This window comes from Etheostoma spectabile, chromosome 9, assembly GCF_008692095.1.
Source record: "Etheostoma spectabile isolate EspeVRDwgs_2016 chromosome 9, UIUC_Espe_1.0, whole genome shotgun sequence".
Classification (NCBI taxonomy): domain Eukaryota; kingdom Metazoa; phylum Chordata; class Actinopteri; order Perciformes; family Percidae; genus Etheostoma; species Etheostoma spectabile.
In genome coordinates this window covers 30,092,795-30,104,436 of record NC_045741.1, presented here as the reverse complement: position 1 = coordinate 30,104,436, position 11,642 = coordinate 30,092,795, and the positions used below count along the sequence as shown (strand labels likewise).

The window sequence follows — 11,642 nt, the reverse complement described above, 5'->3', positions numbered from 1 at the left end:
AAAATGTAACTTGTACCATTTTTCTTCTTGTAAAAAATTTGAAATGGGTCATTTTGACCCGAATGCAGCAAGAAATGCAGCTGCTGAATATGGTTTCATTTCAGATCAATAAAGGTCAGTTCAAAAGATTTTCGTCAGATTTTGTGAGCCGTTTGTCTCGCTCATCCTCGGACTGTCCTACGGCCGATATCCAGGTTGGTGTGTCAGCGCCTTCAGAGGTTCACACCACGATGTGACGTGTGTGTAGATGGATCTATCTCCACAATGTGAAGCACAAGTTATTGTCTTATCTGTTGCTCCATTGATCACTGTACAGGCCAGAAGTACAGCGGGAACCTACCAGGAGAGACACAGGAGACTGTAAATGGAGCCGGTTTAGTGTCCTGTAACTGATCAGGGTGCAGAATTTATGAGATCAATGCTGGTATACGGTGTCTGATTTATTAGCAGTGGTTCTGTCTGATGTTACAGATTCTGGTAATTTAATGTGTCCTTTGTGTTTTATGTGTGCAGATGACCTTTAGATACACTTTAATCAGTAGGAGTAATTAATCTGTGTGTCTCTGAGTAATCAGTGCGACAGGTTCATTTATTTAAGGAACAAGACAATTCAAAGTGCTTTACATAACACACTAAAGAGCAATTAAAACAATTAAAACATGTGTAAAAGAGAATAGAAAATAAAAATAAGACAGACATAAAAGACAAGAAGAAAAGTTACAGGGCAGTGTAAGTACTGCACAATGACTGGATTTAATAGAAAGCAGCAAACAGAAGAGTCTTCAGCCTTGATTTAACTCTCCTGTTTGACCCCTTTACAAAAAGTTTCTAAATCAGTAATGTAGGTTTCTTTTAAACTAATTGTCCAAAAAGGTAACGTGGATTGGTTTCCAACAACCCCCCTAACAAGTTAAATAAATAATCAGTTGAATACTTTCATTGAATCTGTGTCTTTTGTCAATTTTATAGCATTTGGAGAAAACCCAATTGGTAAAAGAACTTAAAAAAAATGTAAAAAATAAAGAGAGAAAAAAGTCAAAAAATGTGACAAATGTAAAAAATGAAAAAAAATTGGTGAAAAACCCACAAAAATTTCAAAAGGCTCAGCAAAGTCGACAAACGTTGAAAAAGTGACAAAAACATTGGGGGAGGGACACAAAAGGGTCGAAAAAGACGACCATAATGTTAAAAAAAAAAACAGGTTCCAGGTCAGCGGGTTCTGGGTACTGAAAGCAGACCTGAGAGGTCGGTGGTTCATAATGTAGCTAAGATCTGAAAGGTGTTTTGGCCCTAAACCATAAACCGGCAGTAGTATTTTGGAATCAATTCTTATAGGGACAGGAAGCCAGTGTAGAGACCTCAGAACTGGAGTGATGGGATCCACTTTCTTGGTCTCGTTGGCTTGTGGCTGCGATCAGTGGCTAATTCTGTGGAATGCACTTCCGTCCTCTCAACCAATCATTAATCTGTATTTACTCAGTGTAGCTCAGGGCACTCTGGCCGTGAGAAATCATTCCCAAATCGCTCTCTACTTGAGCACACAAATTGCATGTGTGTGTGTGTGTGTGTGTGTGGTGTGTGTGTGTGTGTGTTTGTGTTGTTGTGTGTGTGTGTGTGCTGCGTGTGTGTTGGGTGCTGCATGTGCAGTCAGACTGTTTGTCAAAGAGGAATAGAAAAAAAAGTCTCAGCCGAAACTGACATTGGCGCATGCACATATACGCACATGCTCTCAGTTTCTAACCCACACACACACACCACACACACCACACACACACACACACACACACACACACACAACACACACACCCACACACCGACACACACACATACACACACACATACACACGAGTGATTGAGTGAACAGTTGGAATCCTGTCTACACTTAAAGTCCTGCCTCTATCTCAGAAAGGGAAGGGCTGTGGCTCTTATCACACACTGACACTGTGTGTGTGCACATGCATTACCATGCTTGTATGTGTGTGTGTTTGTATAACCCTGTGCACATGTGCATGTTTGAGAAAGCACAGACCAGCCCATGGGAGCGCTCCGGCCGTGTGTTTTGGCTCTGTTAGGCAGACCATTACCATGGCGTCGAAGGTCAGGTGGTCCGGCCAGAAGGCCCACATATATTTGAATGTTTGAATCCGGTATTCAGGCCTGAATGGGAATAACCTCTCTGGGAAGTCGATGTGCACTTCCACAGTTCCCCAGTGGGATTCTCAAGACACTTCCCAAAACCGTTGGGCATGTCTTGGTGTGGCTGACGGGTGGGATGGTGATGAGACAGGCCACCCTGGAAGGCCCCAGGCTTTAATTCCTGGTACTGGTACGCCCTGAAATAAAGTATCCTTGAGAAACACTTGGATCACTCACCTGTGTCATAGAGATTACAAGCAGCTGTAGAAATACGGATTCAAATATGAAGACATGTTCTCAAACCCATGCTCCTTTTCTCCCTGACCTAACTTTGGTGAACCGCAACCCTGTTGTTCAGCAGTGACTTATTCGGACTATCAATACACAACCAAAATCCATACTTATACTATAAAGTAACAATGATAATAGCTAATACTGCAAAGTCTTCGGTCACATTGAGATAGCAGATAATGAAAGCTCTGGTTCCACTCGAGACTGATAGGTATGTGTGTTGGCAGACAGCGGAGAGTGGTCCAAGGAACCGTCGTGCGGCCCCCACGTACCCAGGTTACCTGAGGTCAACATGAGGCCAGGCCGACCCACTATCTTGCTTCTTCTCCTTTCATTGTCTCTTTCTGTTCTTTCCTTTCCTGCCTCCTCAGTCTTTTTAATCAGGTGGCGTCATGCTCTTTGGCAGGCTGTTTGAATAATGAATGTCCAGCGGTCTCTGTTTCTCTCTTTTTGTTTCTCGCTCTTTGAATCCAGGTCAACAACCATGTAAATCCTGGGTAAGGGATCCCTCAAGGGTTCTGCGCAACCCTGGTCGTCTCCCTGCTTTCTGCACGCAAAGGTTATTGCGCGGACACAATCACACGTCTTCAACTTGACTTGGGCATTTGGATCTGTTTGGTCTCACTTTTTCGCTTTCTTGCTGTAAGATAGATGAGAAAATCGAGACCACTCTCACATAATCTGCACATCTGTCATTTTTTTCACGTTTATTTTTCACAGGCAAGTCATTAAGAACAAGTTTTTTATACAATGGTGGCCTGAAAAAAAATATGAAGCTATAGCCAACAGTCAGTTAACTAACAAAATCTGCCTACCAGCACCTCTAAAGCTCATGACTTAAAGGTGCAATGTGGAGTTTTTAACCCTCCTGTGGTCCTGGGGTCAAATTTGACCCATTTTTAAAGGTTTCTACTTCAGAAATTTGGGATTCGTTCATCCAAATTGTCCAAATATTACATGGATGGTTCCATGTAATGCTTCCTGTCGTCCTCGGGTAAAATTTGACCTTTGTTCAAAGTTTCTATGTCAGAACATTTGGGTTTCTTTCATACAAATCTTGTTGAATTTTTGGTGTTTTATTTAATTGTATAGAATTATTCTGACTTCACTTTGACAGTCTGTAATTATCCATCGACATAGGTTCCTTTGATCTTAAATATTAGTTAGAATTATTAATACTTTCTGCTTTTTTGACTCTTTTTGAAACATAATTTCATATAAGCTACATGTGGTGTATTGATCATAAATTCCAAAAAATAAGTGTGAAACTAGTTGTAAAAATGTCAAAAAATGCTACAAAAATGTTGAAAATGCAGAAATTGGTGACAAAAGTGTCAAAAAAGTGTTCATTTTTTGGAGCCGGAAAGACAACACAAGGGTTAAAAGTAGTGTAGTAGTTAGTAGTGCTTAAGAGCATTTATGTTTTTAATTTTCTTTCACGAGTAGGTCCTTAAGTAAGTTCTACTCACATGCATCTATGTGTACTGTAGGCGATGCCTGTCAATGGTTTCACACTACTCCACTGATCTAATGTGCCAAGATATAATGGAATGCACAAACAAAAGCAGGGAAGAAGAAGACTGCTAGCAAGTACACATGGATGCAAACAATGCAGGAGTAAAAATGATGATTTTATGAAAAAGAAAATGTATGCAACGCCCTGGTTAGACCTCAAGAGTACATCCAAAAGAACAACAAAAAGCACTGTAAAATCAACAATGAGGTTGTCTTTTACCCCTTTTCAGCAGTCAAAGCTGCAGGTGTCTGAAATAAATGCTGCATTTACGTTTGTCAGGACTTCCCAGCTCTTATTTTTGAACACATTAAAGCTAGTGTGGTAAGTGAAATGCACCTGATTGATAAATGTACTTTAATTGCTTAATTGGGTGGACTCTGTCAAGCCCACATATCTAAATGACATTTCCAGACTGATGTGCATTGAAACGGGCAGCGGAGGAAGTCGTTTTGGCGTAATAGCGGCGAACGAGTGGGCTAACTGGCACTAATTACCCATTGTGCGTGTATGTGTGTCAGAGTGTGAGTCTTAGACGGGCCTTTTGGAGACACCTATGATAACACAGCTGTGTCATGTTCCTCCGGGTCTGGGATGAATTATATTGGAACTGAATGACTCCTTTTTTGTTATTGCTGAATGTGTCCTAAATTCCAGAATTTTTTATTTCTGCCCATTGTGTTCTTTCTGGTTTGCGTGTGGGACGACGCAATGGAGAGACAGATGGAGGTGGAGAGACGTCACTGTCAGTCGGTGTAGGAGCTCTTCGACACTCGCACACTTTCATTCAGCTCATCACAAACGCCCCGCTGTCATTGTCTGTCCGGGTGTCATGCCGGGTAGCGGTGGGCGCGTGACGTTAGAGGGGAGTAGGATTCCACTGTTTGCTTTTGACGTTTGTCCGCCCTCAGCCTCCTGTCTGTGTGTGTCTGTGTGTGCATTCGTGTGTCAAAGTGGTTTTGTGAGGGGACATATTTTTATGTGTGGTTTTGCACAGCGGAGAAGTGAAACCAGTGTCGCTTCGGGGACGGCGCAATCCTCTTTCTTTCAACCATAACTTCAACCATAATTTGAAATTCAGCTCGCTGTCACACACTCCCAGGCCCGCTGTTTCTCTTAATGAGGGTGCTTTGTTTTGTAGCAACAGTTACACTCTCACACCAATAGCAGGAATTGCAACCATCTTAGATTGAAGTTTATGGATTTTATGTTGACGGTGACATTTAGACACTGCACATGAACATCATAATACATAAGTGAGGAATGCATCTCAATTGGGGGGGGGGCTAACCTGTTTAGACAATAGAGGCATCTCACAGCCATGTGCCACTCTTGAGTGCATGGAACATATTTTGAGTTGGGGTTGCTGACAAATTTTCGAGAGTGACGTTTTGGGCCACAGTCAACCGCCACACACCACACAGCATCCATCACGACGCTCCACAAGCAGAAAAACAAAATCCGAGACAGGGCAACACAGCGCACGGACGGCGCTGGCTACGCACAAAGCTACGACAACGGTACAGAATAGACCTGCTGTTACGTTCTCTAATGCTGCTCTGGCCTCTGTTTGTAAGAGAGCCATTTTGTTTTTGTGTTTCAGGTCTGCCACCCCTGAGTGCCTGATCGTCCACAGGTGTTTTCAATCCAGTTATCAGAGAGTATGAGTATGTATCTCATAGTATAGTATGAGAGTAGTTGGTGTACTACGCTCTGCTTGTGCATACAATTTGGGAATTGATCGACTTGTTGTTATCTGAAGCTGGTAAGGGTTCTCTGCCGTTTGTTTTGACCCCCTTTTTCTCTTGTTTTGTGGACAGTCAGGGAGATTAGCACTGTGTATTTTGGTTTGACGCTGTAGCTCCGTAGCCATTTTCTTTTCAGGTAGTGTGGGTTTTTTGTTTGTCGTTTTGGCGTTGGAGACCCTGACGTTTTTAAAGCTTCTATTTTTGGTTGGGTTTCTATTTAATACCCATTTTTGTTTATCATCCATATATATATGTATAGATACTATATACATAGGTCTAATTAATGTAATAAAACATGCTTGTAATGGTACTTTGACTTGTTAGTCTCTTTTGTTAGTTTGAGTTGATGATTTGTGTTACATCCTAGCTTCCCCTAGACAGAAAACCTAAGGGTCGTAACACCTACAAAACACAAGGGTATAAAACAAATCACTGAATTAAATTAAATGAACTCAAAAGTTAGCTGCCTCGTTGTCTGTTGCTAGCGGGGTCGATGTGGGAGTGACACGTGTTTGCGGCTGCTACTTCTTTCGGTTACAGTTGCTGGGTTTTCTCTTTAGCCTGTGATAGATTTATAAAGAAATCCAAAATGTGCTTTCGTGCCATGTTATAAGCAAGCTAACACTCACTCTGATTTCTCTATATTAGTGCATGTATAGGAACTGAGCATGTGTGTAATTCAGGCCTGTGTGAAAACATTGTAATTTCCCCTTGCGGGATTAATAAAGTCCACATTATTATTATTGACTTCTGTACTGTTGACTCGTCTGGAAAGTTTCCACAACTACCTTCACTTATGAATGAGTGTCAATTTGTGCGTTTATCTCTTACCAACCAACTTTAAAAATCAAATTACATTTAATGGTAATGAAATGGAGTAGGTTAACATCCATAACCAACTCATTCAAATAAATGTATTATTGTAATTATGTTGAAAAACGGTTGTCAAATCTTTCGCTAAGGGGGTGCTGCAGCACCCGACGCACCCCTAGCAGACCCTGGACCCTAGTAGTAACCCCTAGTAGACTATGTTGTGTTGGATATATGAATGCATTGGCGGGAATGAGAGGTGATCGATGTAAACAACTCCCTGACACGAGGACAGGCGTCAGTGAGGCATGTGTTCTGCCCCTCAAGAGCAGCAGGAAGGACTCACAATGAAACTGCTCTCAGGCTGCTTCCTTTCTGTGCACAGGCTCTGAAAGGGTGGCACAGTGCCAGTTTCTCCTCCTCTAGCCCAAGGTGCGTTTTATTTTATAGAGCACTGCTCGAGCATTTGGGAACGTACAGGCCAAAGAGTTTGATGAGCTGCTGAGTGATTGATTGATGGCTTTGTTTGTCAAGGTGCTGCACAAGCTGTGCAGGTGTTACATTAGCACATATTAAAACGCACCACCTTATTATGCGGTTGTTTTGTCATATTGCTAACCCACACACTTGCCGAGGGCACTTTCTTTCACATGCACCGTGGCCACGTTGAAAGAAACCAGGAAACTGATGCACACACACTGGAGTCGGTGTGCTTGTGCACCTGAAAGCTGTGTTTATTTTCCCCGCTGCTGCACACGCAAGCTCTGCTTTGTCCGTTTGTCCTGAGAGCAACTTCCTGAAGGCTCTTTTCAAGCTTCCTGTCTGAGAAGGCAGAGGTTATCTGGGGACCCCGCCCCTTTTAAGCCACGCAGGTCCAAGCAGCTGTTTCCTCTGATGATTATGGATCAGATTGAAAGTGGGATTTCAGAAATGCCACAAAAAACTTCTGGAAAGTGTCCCTTCTTGCATTGAGGACGCTTTAGTGTGTCTGACGTGTCCCCTAACTTCACTTTTTGACTTTTTTGTGAGTTTTTGTGAGAAGTGTTCTCAAGCCTAGGACAGGAACTATACTATAATGTGTGTTTGCATCAGTGTGTAATAATAGTGTGTGTGTGTGTGTGTGTGTGTGTGTGTGTTTGAACATCTGCTTCTCATTAGCTTTGTTTTCCTTCTTCTTCACGGCCCACCCTTGCAGTGGGTGCAGGACACCCCAAGCTCGTCTGCTGGTTGTCTATGGAAAAAAAAGAGAGAGAGAGAGGAAGATGGAGTTGGAGTGATGAAGAGACGAAGAGAGAGAAAACATTGCAGTCTAGTGTTCAAAGATCCAGTTCTCTGGTCCCGCTTTTCTTATCCCCGTCTCTTCCCTCCTCCCCCCACTTCCCTTCGCTCTTCTCTTCCTTCCCCTCAGCTGTTTCTGCCGTGGCCTTGTTCGCTCCATCCACCTCCCTTAAGGCAGCAGATGTTAGTTCTGGGTCCAGATGTTTTCTGTTCATCACTCTCCAGTCAAATCTTTAACAAACTCTCGCGCAGTAAACATTTACAGAGGCCTCTCCTCTCCTCCATACACAAAGACAAAAAAGGCCGTTCACGTGTCACAAAGACACAAGTCGCAGGGTGCTGGTAGCGTGGCGCCGACGCTCTCTCATTACCAGGTGATGGACAATTTGCTGATTTTTAGTCGTTTGTGGCCTGTAAAGGGAGTGGTATGCTCTGTGGGGGAGGATGGAGAGTCGGAGATCAGGTTTTGATTTAAAAAGCACAGAACTTTTATATTGGTTGTATTTGTTCAGTTAGTTTTTTGTCTATGTTCGTTGGTTCTTCTGTGACTTGACAATGGTCCAATAAAGGGACTTTTAAAACCCAAACCTCCTTATGCTCTGTGGGGGAGGATGGCGAGTTGGTGGATAGTTTTTGTTATTTTTTTTTTTTTTTAATTTTGTTGTGCTTTTTTTCTTTGTCCGGTTTTTGTGCTTTTGATTTTTGTGTAATTGTAAGCCTACAAATCTTTTTTTTCTGAAAATGGTCCAATCAAGTGACTTTGAAAACCAAACCTCTCCTCTCTTCTCCTGCTACAATGCACAACAACAGAGAGTGAAAGAGATCAATGCAATGCCACCTAGACTTCCACATGCTTGTTGCTTAGATAGTTTTTGACAAACACACAACGCACACACTGACGCGCACACACACATACACATGCAAATAGACTAAGGTATGTACGCACTTCTTAGTTTCTGTACTGGTTTGAGTACAGCATCTTCTCTGCTAGGTGTGTTCACAACAAAGAGTGTTCTGTCACGTCGCGTGCAGCCAGACTCCGATTCAAAAAGGAAGTCTTCAGATCTGCGTTTACTCTCACTCCAGAAATCACTCACTCTTGAAACCCATTGCTCCCATAGTTGCATTTTTCTTTTCTTTTCTAACCACCCAGTCAATCTGCAGCTTCTTTCTCTTCTGACTTGTATCCATCTGACCTCTTTTTTTTTAGTGATTTGTATTTGACATTTGAATGAGACATAGTAACTTGGTCCCGCGCTGCTGTTAATATTGAGCAACTCGGCAGCGAGATATTAATAACAACACCATAAATAATAATTACTTCTGGATCTCACCTGGCTTGTTCAGGCTTGGCAGTTTGATAGAACAGGTAGCACAGTACATACCAGCCCAGAGACACGCAGCTCAACGCCCATGCATGCTTACACACCCCTATTATACACACATTTATACTACTTTGTACACATTAACATCTATTCAATCTCTAAACATATTTTTATCCCCATGTGTAAAGTATATATTTATTGTTAATATTTTTACTACTTTTTGATGGAGTTTTGGGCTTTTATAGTGTTTTTTGTGTTCAATGTTAAATCCCCCGAATTATTGACAAGTCTCAATTCTAAATTTGATTGACAAAGAATAAATATAGGCATTCAAAGTGTTTTGTCATGCTAGAAGTATGGATTTATCTCAGCCTACAAGTTTGGTCCTAACTGTCACTATATGTCACTATTGAATGGATTGCCATACAGCATTGCCTCCACATGCTGATGTTAGCATTAAGCTTATAGCACAGCAATGTTTTTATACTTTTAATACACTTACTGTATGTTGTTAAATACATAAGTGAAAGACAGTGGTGGAGAAGCACTGATACTGCAGTGACTAACGATGCTGAACCTCAGGTTGCTGAACTTGACCGCAGGCCCAGACTCTGACAGGGAGGTGTGACCCTCTGCTTGACGAAATGACACCCTTCTGCCAATGAAGGAGAATTCCTCTCCTCTCCTCCCTGTCCTTTGTCTTCTACAACATGTTCTCCCTGTTCTGTGTTCTATCCGGCTGATTGATGGACCACTGTAGATCAGAGTTTATTACTTCCACAGGCCTTTTGGCCGTGGACACAACTCACCCAACGCTATCTTCCTCCTCCTCATACCTTCCACTTCTTGGCTTGAACATTAATCCCACTACTGTACCTCTTTCCCTCCCTGTGGTTTCTCCTCCCCTTGTTGCTCTCGTCCTCCCCCTCGCTCACTTATCCAGGTGATGACATCCATCTCACATCAAGGCAGACAGGCTCCTTGTGTGTTATGTCCAGGTGCTTAATCCTTCTCATATATCCAGTTAGCCACCGTTAGCCCTCCGATATGCCGAGCATGAGACATGGAGCCAGGGAGTGAGGCCTTCAGACAGCTGCAGCTTGGAGGTGACAGTCCAACCTCCCCCTTCCCTCCCTCTACCCCCTCCTAAACACACACATAAACACATATACACTTCATTGTACATTTGAACCGGCTCCCTGACCTCTAATCCTAACTTTAACTCTTACAATTCAAAAGCCTTGCATCCTTATACTTCTTGTAAAAACTGACACATTGTGGATGAAGAGTAAATACTGCACATGCCCACACTGAGTCATTTTATTGCTAAGGGATTAGACAATAGTCTAGAGTCTGAGATCAAGCTCCTGCTCTATGCAGATGACCTGGTTCTGTTGTCTCCTACAGAACAGGGCATACAGCAGAACCTGGGCCTCGGACCTGGGCCCTGACAGTAAACACACAAAAGACAAAGACAATGACTTTTCAGAAAAGATCCAGATCTCAAGGAAACACATAAATTAGACAACTGTACACAATTATTTAGGACTGAAAATAAGTTCCACTGGAAGTTTTAACCCAGCGATAATGGAGCTGAGAGAGAAAGCACGCAGGGCGTTCTATGCAATAAGAAGTAAAATCTACATTAAAATCTCAATCAGAATCTGGCTCAAATTATTAGAATCTGTACTAGAGCCAATCCTTCTCTACGGTAGTGAGGTGTGGGGTCCTATTACCTACCAGAATTCTTCCTATGTAGACAAAACCCAGTTAAAATCCTGCATCTAGAGTTTTGTAAAAGCATCCTACAGGTGCACAGGAAAACCACCAACAACGCCTGCAGAGCTGAATTAGGCCAATTCCCATTATTCATCAAAATTCAAAAACGTGCAATCAAATATTGGCTTCATCTAAAAAAACAGCGACCCCCACTCCTATCAGCAGAAAGCCCTGCAAGACCAAGAGCTGAGCAAAGAGAAGAGTCCCCTCACTCAGCTGGTCCTGACGCTCAGTCCACTTCCTGACCCTGTTCTGCCTCAGGACCAGTCTGGGAAACAACCAATCAGAGTTAACCAAATTATAACACAACAGAAACAAAACTACATAAGTAATTGGAACACACAAACAAAAAGCACAAAGCTAAATTCAGGGCTATCTGACCCTTAAGAAAAGGTACAGAGTGGCAGACTACTTGACCACGGTGACTGATGTCACACTGAGAACTACGTTGACCAAGTCCAGACTCAAGCACAACCTGGCCATCAAGACAGGCCGCTACAGACAACAATGGCTCCTCAAAGAGGAGCTCTTCTACCTGCTGTGAAAGAGCGACACAGTCGAGACAGAGCGGCACTTCCTGACAGAATACACCCAACTGCAGCCGGTCCGAAACCAAATATTTCCCCAAATTCAGACACAAGCACCCGACATTTGACCAAATAACCGACATCAACAAGATGCCGATCCTGCTGGGAGAACAGCTAGAGAGCACAATGTCTATCTAGACCTGTCACACCTTGAGGAACAGTGAGTGACCCCCCC

General features: G+C 42.8%; 1 long non-coding RNA gene across 1 annotated transcript in view; it reads left to right on the top strand.

The window, feature by feature from the left end:
• The first annotated feature begins 7,471 nt into the window (after nt 1–7,471).
• Nucleotides 7,472–11,642, top strand: part of LOC116695220 (uncharacterized) — a 17,551-nt gene continuing 13,380 nt past the window's right edge. The window contains exons 1-2 of the long non-coding RNA XR_004333385.1: nt 7,472–7,482; nt 8,112–8,118. This is a non-coding gene — a long non-coding RNA (uncharacterized LOC116695220). The remainder of the gene's footprint in view (nt 7,483–8,111; nt 8,119–11,642) is intronic.